Raw genomic sequence first — 9,266 nt, forward strand, 5'->3', positions numbered from 1 at the left:
GCTTATTATGGCAAGTAGGTTATGACAATCGAGGCATATGTTCAACCCAGAAAGTCATTGTACCTGCTTGCATGGAGATAAGACAGTCACAAACAAGGAATGCCCCAGTTCACACTAGACTCACAGTGTCCTCATATCCTTGGACAAGTCATAGCATTACTAAGAGACAATCCACAGACAACAAATACAAATAGGTGACGATACCCCATCCTCGCCTTTCTAGTCAAAGACATTGACTGTAGTCCTCAAATTTAGTGTCTCTTGTCACTTGTATAAGTCTTATTTGATTATGGTCACAATGTTTACTTTCACAGAAAGGATAGATAGCACTGAACCATATGTTGTTTGAGTCTGTTGAAAAATTTGATTTGTTGAAGCCCATTGTTGCTGCTATGTCTCATCTGAAACTGACTGAATCCATGAAATTGATACTTTATTGCGGAGAAGATGAAACTTTATTGTGGATCTATGATGCAAATTTTGCTTTATTGCGAATTGTGCACGGATAGACTGAAGGAAGTGTAAGAAATGGTACTCCTCAAAACATGTGATGTTCTCAGTTCCACACCCATCACTAGACATAGGATTTGCCTTAGACACAGATAGGATCTGATTTATTATGGATGGAAAGGGAGAAAAGGAATGTTTATTATGAATGGCTAACCAATCTTGGGTAGATCAATAACAAGCCATGATGGGAATGGGTAAGTTTATTATGAATGTATATGATGTGAGTGTGTGAAAAGTGAAGGATGAAATGGAATCCTGAAGGAGGGAGGAGCAATGTCTCTATGCATGGTGCTGGTGACCCAGTTTTCACCATGGTACTTGCCTAGGGCGCCACCGAAGTGGTTTTCACCATTGGACGAAAATGTTTATCTTTACTTTTTTCAAATTTTCAATGCTTTTTTGTGTCACAAGGCGCCTATTTGCCAAGTTTTCACCAAGTAATGATTTTTTATATTTTACAATTTTTTTTTTGTATTTTTGAATTTTTTGATTTTTTTGTATTTTTTGAATTTTTTGATTTTTTTGTATTTTTTGAATTAGGATATTCCAAAGAGCTATGTGTAGAGCCTATGAAGTTGCATGCTATTGATAGGATCCTCTAAAGGTTCAGCTTCTATAGTTGAGAGATGATATGCCCCAGATCCATATGTTGCTGTAATGATGTAAGGTCCAAGCCAATTTGGTTCAAACTTGCCCTTTTTCTCTCTGTCTTGCTGATTTTTGGGATTTTCTCTGAGAACCAAATCACCTATCTCAAATATGTGAGGCTTGACTCTGTGATTATAGCTATGACTCATACATTGTTGATAAGCCTTGAGATGATTAAAAGCAGTTTGTCTTCGTTCATCCAGTAGTTCCAGCTCTTGTAAGCGAGAGACCCTATAGTCTTCATCACTGATGATGTTTTGCAAAGAGACTCATAAAGAGGGTAGCTCGACCTCAATAGGCAAGATGGCTTCAGTGCTGTAGACAAGTGAATAGGGTGTAGCTCCTGTAGGTGTGCAGACACTTGTGCGGTAGGCCCAAAGTGCAGGATTAAGTTGGATATGCCAATTACGGATAACGTCGTCGACTGTCTTTTTTAGGATTTTAAGTATTGTCTTATTAGACGCCTCAGCTTGACCATTACCTTGGGGGTAATATGGTGTGGAGAAATGATGGGAAATATGGAAGTGGTCACAAAGTTCACGAACATCCTGATTTTTGAAGGGATGCCCGTTATCAGTGATAATGGAAACAGGAATACCGTATCGACAAATGATATAGTTGAGGATGAACATAGCAATCTGTTTTCTAGTGACTTGTGTAAGAGGCATGGCTTCAATCCATTTTGTGAAATACTCTGTGGCAGTGATAATAAGTTTATGACCATTGGAAGAAGGAGGGTGAATCTTGCCTATGAGATTGAGTCCCCACTGACAAAAGGGCCAAGGAGACGCAATTGGTTGAAGTTCTTGCGCTGTCGCATGTATGAGGTCTCCATGAATTTGACATTGCTTACATTTCTTGACAAACTAATATGAGTCTTTTTTCATATTGGGCTAGTAATATCCAGTCCTAATGAGTTTCTTGGCTAAGGTAGGACCACTAGCATGTGGACCACATACCCCTTCATGTACTTCACATAACGCAATCTGAACTTCATCACTTTCTAAACATCTAAGAAGAGTGCCATCTAGACCTTTCCGGTATAGGATATCAGCTAAAATGATGTATCAAGAAGATTGGCGAATGAAAGTGCGACGTTGGTTATTAGATAGATCAGGAGGTAGGGTATTGTCACGAAGGTATGTGAAGATGGAACCATATAACTAGGACTCAAGACCGATGACACATATCATCTCAGTAGGAATGATTTCATATGAAGAAACCAAAAGGTTATCCACCAAGAACTCATAGCGGGTCTCATTTGGAGGTAGATCGATCAGTGAAGCAATTGTAGCCATGGCATCTGCAGCTCAATTCTGCTCTCTTGGTATCTGCTCAAAGTCTATCTTTGCGAAATGTTATTTTAGGTCATCCACCATTTTTTTGTAAGGCATTAATTTTTCATCCTTTGTTTGGTAATCATCATTTGCTTGATGGATTACAAGTTGAGAGTCCCCAAAAACATGAAGTTCCTGGATCTTCCACTGAACTGCAATCCGTAATCCAGTTGTTAATGCCTCATATTCCACTATATTATTAGTGCAAGGAAAGGATAAGCGATATGATTTTGGTATAGAATCCCCTTGAGGAGTTATAAAGAGGATGCTAGCTCCTGCCCCATTCTGTGTGTATGAGCCGTCGAAGTACAGTTGCCATGGCTTTGCATGTGACATTGTTAAAATGGATTCATCTGAAAATTCTGAATTTAGAGGAACATCATCTATCATGGGAGCATCTGCTAATTGATCTGTGATGGCTTGTCCTTTTATTGCTTTTCTATCCACATACTCGATGTCGAATTCACTCAGGATCATTACCCATTTGGCCAGTCGCCTAGTAAGTGTTGCTTTATTGAGAAGGTATTTCAATGGATCGATTCTTGCAACCAAATTAGTCTTATGAGTGAGCATGTAATGTCATAATTTCTGCGAAGCAAAGACCACGGTGAGACATGCACGCTTAATTGGTGTGTAGTTTAGCTCATATCCCACCAAGGTGCGACTGATATAGTATATTGCTTTTTCTTTGCCCTCGGCAATTTGTTGTGCTAAGAGTGCCCCCAGTGTTGTTGGAGTAGTTGATATGTATAGTAACAGAGGCTGATCTAGAACTGGTGGCATCAAAACTAGCAGATTCAGAAGATAATCTTTGAGTGTCTAGAAAGCCTGTTGACAGTTATCATCCCATTTGAATTTGATGTTTTTATGTAGCAAGTGCTGAAAAGGACTACACTTATCTGCAAGTTGTGCTATGAATCTTCGTATGGACTAGAGTCTCCCTTGTAAAGACCAAAGTTGACTGATATTTCTTGGTGGTTGCATCTCTAGGATGGCCTTGACTTTTGCTGGATCAACTTCTATTCCTCTTTTTGATACAATGAATCCTAGGAGCTTCCCGGAGGTTACTCCAAAGACACATTTCTTGGGATTTAATCTTACTTTGTATTTTTCCAACCGATGAAAGATGATTGAAAGTATGTCCAAATGTGTATTTCTATCTATTGATTTGCCCAAGAGGTCGTCGACATAATCTTCCACAGTTATGTGCATGAGATCGTGAAAGATAGTGGTCATGGCTCTTTGATATGTAGCGCCTGCATTTTTTAGCCTGAAGGGCATGACAGTCCAGTAGAAGGTTCCCCAAGGACAAGTGAATGATGTTTTGTGTTGATCCTCAGATGCGATCTTTATTTGATTATAACCAGAGAATCCATCCATCAAAGATAACATTGCATGACCTGCTGTGAGATCAACAATCAAGTCAATATTTGGTAATGGAAAGTCATCCTTAGGACAAGCTTTGTTGATGTCTCTGAAATCTGTACATATTCTGATGCTGCGATCTAGTTTACTGACAAGCACTAAGTTGGAGATCCATTCAGGATAATCAATTGGGCGTATGAATCCGACATCCAATAATTTCTCAAGCTCTACTTTGACCAATAATGCAACTTGTGGATGCATCTTTCTTAATTTCCGTTTCACTGGTTTTGCCCCCGGTTTAACTGTCAAATGATGCATTACCAAATCCAGATCTAATCCAGGCATATCAGCGTATGACCATGCAAAGTTGATTTGTCATTCTTTGAAGAAACTTATGAATTTTGACCTTTCTGACTCCGTCAAAGATTGAGCCAGGAATATGTTGTGTGGAACCTCTTCTGTACCAATGTTTGTTTTTATAGTCTCCTCTGCCAACATGGATGACTTTTCCTCATATGATGCCAGGAGGATGTCGAGCCTTCCATCTTCGGGTGCCTCATAGAGGTTTTCGCCCTCATATACATCCTTTCTTTTTACTTTTTTGGGGTCAGACAGTGCCACAGTGTGGTTTTCGCCATAAGACCCTTGGTTTGTTCTTATTTTCACATTTTTGCGACTGGAAGGTCTGACGCCCTCACCAAAATATGCCACGCTATTGAGTTCTATAGTGTATCCCGCTTTATGGTCCCTAGGGGGAAGATCATCTCGTATGCCAAGATAGTCAATAAAAGCTTCATCATTTTGGAATGTGTCAAACTGTGCAGGTCCTTCATGATCCCAGTCAATGAGTTGGTGGTGAACGAGGGGAAGGCCTTTAATGTCTTTGAAGTTAGCGGGGCTAAGAGTGAAGATGCAGTTATATTTAGGTATGTCAAGGTAATTATCAAGGTCATCAATGGCACTCTCCTCATCAGTCTCAATCGTGAGCGAATCCAAATTATCATCACTAGTAGCGCATTCTAGGACAGGTGTTCTCATCCTTTGTGATTTCAAACTAGAACCTTGAGACAAGGACTGTGTGGAATCCTCATGGGTTGTTTCTTGACCAACTTTGAATTTTTTATAAAATTCCTCTTCTTCTGTGGGTTCATATGGCTCTCTAAATGTCTTGGTGAGCTCGTAGTCACTGGAGGATTTTTCTGAACCCCATTCCCATTTGTTGGAGTCTGTGGAATAGCGATCCTCCTGTTGAATTTTGGCAGCTTTAGTTTGTAAGGCTTCTTCTGTCCTTTGAGTGTGGACCTTGGAAGTCAGGAAACCAAGTCCCTTCGAGTGTTCCTTTTTGAATGTCAATTCAGGTTGTAAAGGTTCAATGATGCCTTCCTTTTGTAACCCAAGAGGGCTTTTTCCATCATACCCGAATTTTTTTAGGATCTTGAAGCCTTTGCCATATTTCTCACATGGTAGACTGATGTGATCTTATGTATCATCTTTAGTGTCTTTGTAAAGCAATTTGTATAAGTCTTCCTCTTCCAGTTCACCCCATCTTTGAAAGGTAGTAGGGTCCCATTTGAGTACAATGATGGATACTTGCTTGTTAGGATGTGGTCTTCCATATTCTTTTGGGGAACTCATGACATGTTGTAAGTACATGGTCTGATTTAAAGTGTATTCCCCCATGCCCTTGTCCTGAAATTTGCCTTTAAGCTCACCTTGTTTTGATGTCAAAGGTCTTAATGACTCAAGATCAATGTATGCTGAAGAAGGAACAGCTTCGCGATTACTGGGAATGATGGTGTTAGTTTTTGATCTCAGGTTATTATAGTATATGAATGGATTAGGATCACCGTTAACTATTACCTCCACTCCATTGTGAGGAAAATTAATCCATTGGTGATATGTAAACGAGACTGCCCTCATTTCATGAATCCAAGGATGTCCTAGCAATATGTTGTAAGTGAGATCTAGGTCTAGGACTTGACAAACCACATCCTTCATAGCTGGCCCAACTCTGAGAGGTAAGGTGACTCTGCCCTTGGATGAACGCTCTTCAACATCATATGCCTTGATGGTGATTTTGTTTGTAGAATTCACAGCTTTATCAAAATATCCCAATTGTTTAATTGTGCTCAATGTACAAATGTTTAGACCAGCTCCTCCATCTATCAGGGCTCATTTTATTTGATGTTTGTGTATGAAGGCTTCAATGTGTAGTGGTGCATTTTGTGGTTGGCTCATGGAGGCGTTGTCGGCTTCTGTGAATGTAAGTGAGTGTGGAACGGAAAGGTATCCCACCATGGCTTGAAACTGGTCCACGTTTAGATTAGTAGGAACAAAAGTGTCTCTCAAGATTTTTTCAAGAATAGCTTTATGTGTGGGGGATATGCGTAAGAGCTCAAGGATGGAGATGAGCGCGGGTGTCTTCCCTAACTATTCTACAAGGTCGTACTCAGGCTTGGTTGATGAAGAAGCAGTGTTTTTGGCTAGAGCACCTTGCAAAGTGAGTTTACCTCGATGGGTTGTAACATTACATTCAGAGGTTGGTTCGGAAGAAGATCCAACACCTTTTAGGACAATCTTGGGTCTCCGGGTAGAATTCTCAAGGTTTTTGTCCTTGATGATAATGGTAGAGACGTAATTGTCCATCGAAATGTGATTGATAGTTGAATCATAGTTATAGGTTGCTCTGGTATAGTTGGTTTGGTCATCTATGGCTTTAGCTTTTCCCTTGTCATGCTTTGGGAATGGTTCCTTAAACATTTTATGCTCTTGATTGGATGAGTGTCCTTCAATCTCAATGTCACCTCTATCAATGAGATCTTGTATGATGTTCTTCAGTCGATGACAATTTCCTATCCTATGACCTTTGCTCTTGTGATATTCATAGTACTCATCATCATTCCACCAATTTGGTTTGACCTTTGGCTCATATGGAGGCAGATCTGGAATTGTTATTGTTTTGTTTGCCACTAGCTTTTTGAAAACTGACTCTAGTGGTTCCCCCAATGGGGTGTACTTCCTTCGTGACTTTGAAATTGTTTGAGTATTGATTTGATTGTTTGCAGAGCTTGATCCAGAAAAAACAATTTTGGGTCGTACTGTATTGGCATCCACAACACCATCATTGACTGTGTTCTTGTTTTTATTCCAAAATCTTGGCTTGTCTTTTCCTTTAAAGTCATCTTTGTTTTCTTTGAATATTTTGATGACTCCTTATTCAATTAGGACTTTCTCTGTCGCTAAGCCTTTTTGAATGACATCTTTAAAGGTGGAAAAACAAGCTTTTCTTAGGTCATAACCAATGTCTTTGTTAACATTTTAGGTGAACATTTCTACCATTTGTTTTTGTGGAATTTCACAAGAGCATCTGCTGGCTAGATTCCTCCATCTTTGTAAAAATGATGAAAAAGATTCTCCATCCTTTTGCTTGGTGTTGCACAAAGTAGTGACTGATATATCTATCTCTATGTTGTATGAGAAATGTTGGATAAATGCCTCTGCTAAATCACCCCATGACTTGATTCCTGGTGGGAGTTGGGAGAACCATTCCATAGCTTGATCACCTAAGATTTGTGGGAATTGTCTCATGAAATATGTCTCTTCTGCTGCTACCTCAATTCAGGCTATGAAAAAATGTCTTATATGTGCCTGAGGATCTCCTCTACCTCTGTACTTATCAAACTTAGGCATCACAAAGTGTGCAAGAAAAGGAGGCATTGGAATACTCTTGTCAAATGGATAGGGACATATGTCTCTCATTGTGCAAGTTGGCTTCGGTGTATTCATGTCTTCCATTTTCTTTTGTAAGTCCTTAATTTGCTGTTCCAAATTGTTCTTAGGTGGAGATCGACTTCTTGGACCATACCCCATGCCTGAACCAGTGGGTGGAGGAGGAGCATACTACATATATGGATGATATTGATCATACACATGTTCATATGGAGGAGGTCTATAGTGATGCTGTGTATATGGACCATTTGGTCTAGAGTCATGATTAGGAATAGAATATCTGCTTTGTCCATGTATACCATACTCTACAGGCATTTCATGATTTTTTTCAAATGTGTTGTCCCCAAATTTGACACGGGGTTTCCTTGTGTCCAAATTTTGGTCATGCCTTTGAATATCCAATTGCTTTTGTGGTTGATCCTTAGCATTGGTATGTGATTGAGTATATTTTTCTGCATAAGACCTCCATAATGGTCTGTGAAGATTTGTATCATATGCTTGACCATGTGTATGTGGGACCTCTAGTTTTTGAAACAAAGATGATGGTGATTCAGGCACAAGATGTGGTCCTCTATTACCTCCACTATTAGGCCTCCTTTGATCCATGTTGAGTTGAGGTTGTTGCAAAGGTTGATTTTCCATTATTTGAGACATGTCAAAATCATGAGGAATCTTGGCTCCACTTTGTGCCATCACTTGTAAGAAGTATTGTCTACCTCTCCTCATTATTTCCTCAACCAATCGATTGAAACAAGGATCCATAATGGAGTCTTCAACTTCTACTGAATGTACTGAAATGTTGTCCATATTGTCATTGTGTGTATCATTGTTGCTTGTAGTGTCCATGTTCTCAACATTCAGAATGTTTCTATAGGCATCCATGTCAGGTAATGTAGTATGATCATAATTGAAGAAGATATCATTGTCATACTCATAGGAACTCATGTTTACAGACTCTTGAGCCTCTTTATCTTCTCTCCTAGATTTTTGGGAACGAGTTTCAACCATGAACTAGGTATTGACCAAGATGTGTGAGACTAGATGAAAATGGAAAAAGTATGGAAGACCAAGAGTTGGATGGAATGTAAATGAATCTGAGGTGTACTTGCAATGTCCAAAGTGTAAGACCAAGTATGTATGTAGTAGAGTAGGTGTGACTTCTAAAGAGAGGATAGTTTCTCTTGATGAGGTAAGTTGACCTTGACTCTAAGTAAGACCAAGTGAGACCCAAAGGTGATAGACCTTGATGAGGGACCACTTAGCAAAGTGTTGTTGTATGTAGTGTGTTGACAAAGTATGATGAGGACAAGCAAGTGACCTTTTGACTCAAGTTTAGACAAATGTGAATGCAATGTAAGGTGTAAAGCAATGCTGGATTTTGTGAGACCCCAAAGATAGGTTGAATGCTAAATGAAACCCTGGAGAAATAACCTAGGAAGCTCAAGAATTCTGAAACTGACTGTGTTTGTTTGCTGGACTGTATATGTTTTTCAATTTTGAACACAAACACGCCTGCATACAGCACATACATGATTTCCTAACACAGACGTGGTTCTGTTTAACACAGATGCATTTTTGAGATTTTTGTAATATGCACTATTGATTCTGGAAACACAGACGCATTTCTGCCCTTCACAGATGCGGTTATACAACACAGACGCTATTATGCCAGACATA

The sequence above is a fragment of the Cryptomeria japonica genome, chromosome 1 (genome assembly GCF_030272615.1).
Source record: "Cryptomeria japonica chromosome 1, Sugi_1.0, whole genome shotgun sequence".
Lineage (NCBI taxonomy): Eukaryota > Viridiplantae > Streptophyta > Pinopsida > Cupressales > Cupressaceae > Cryptomeria > Cryptomeria japonica.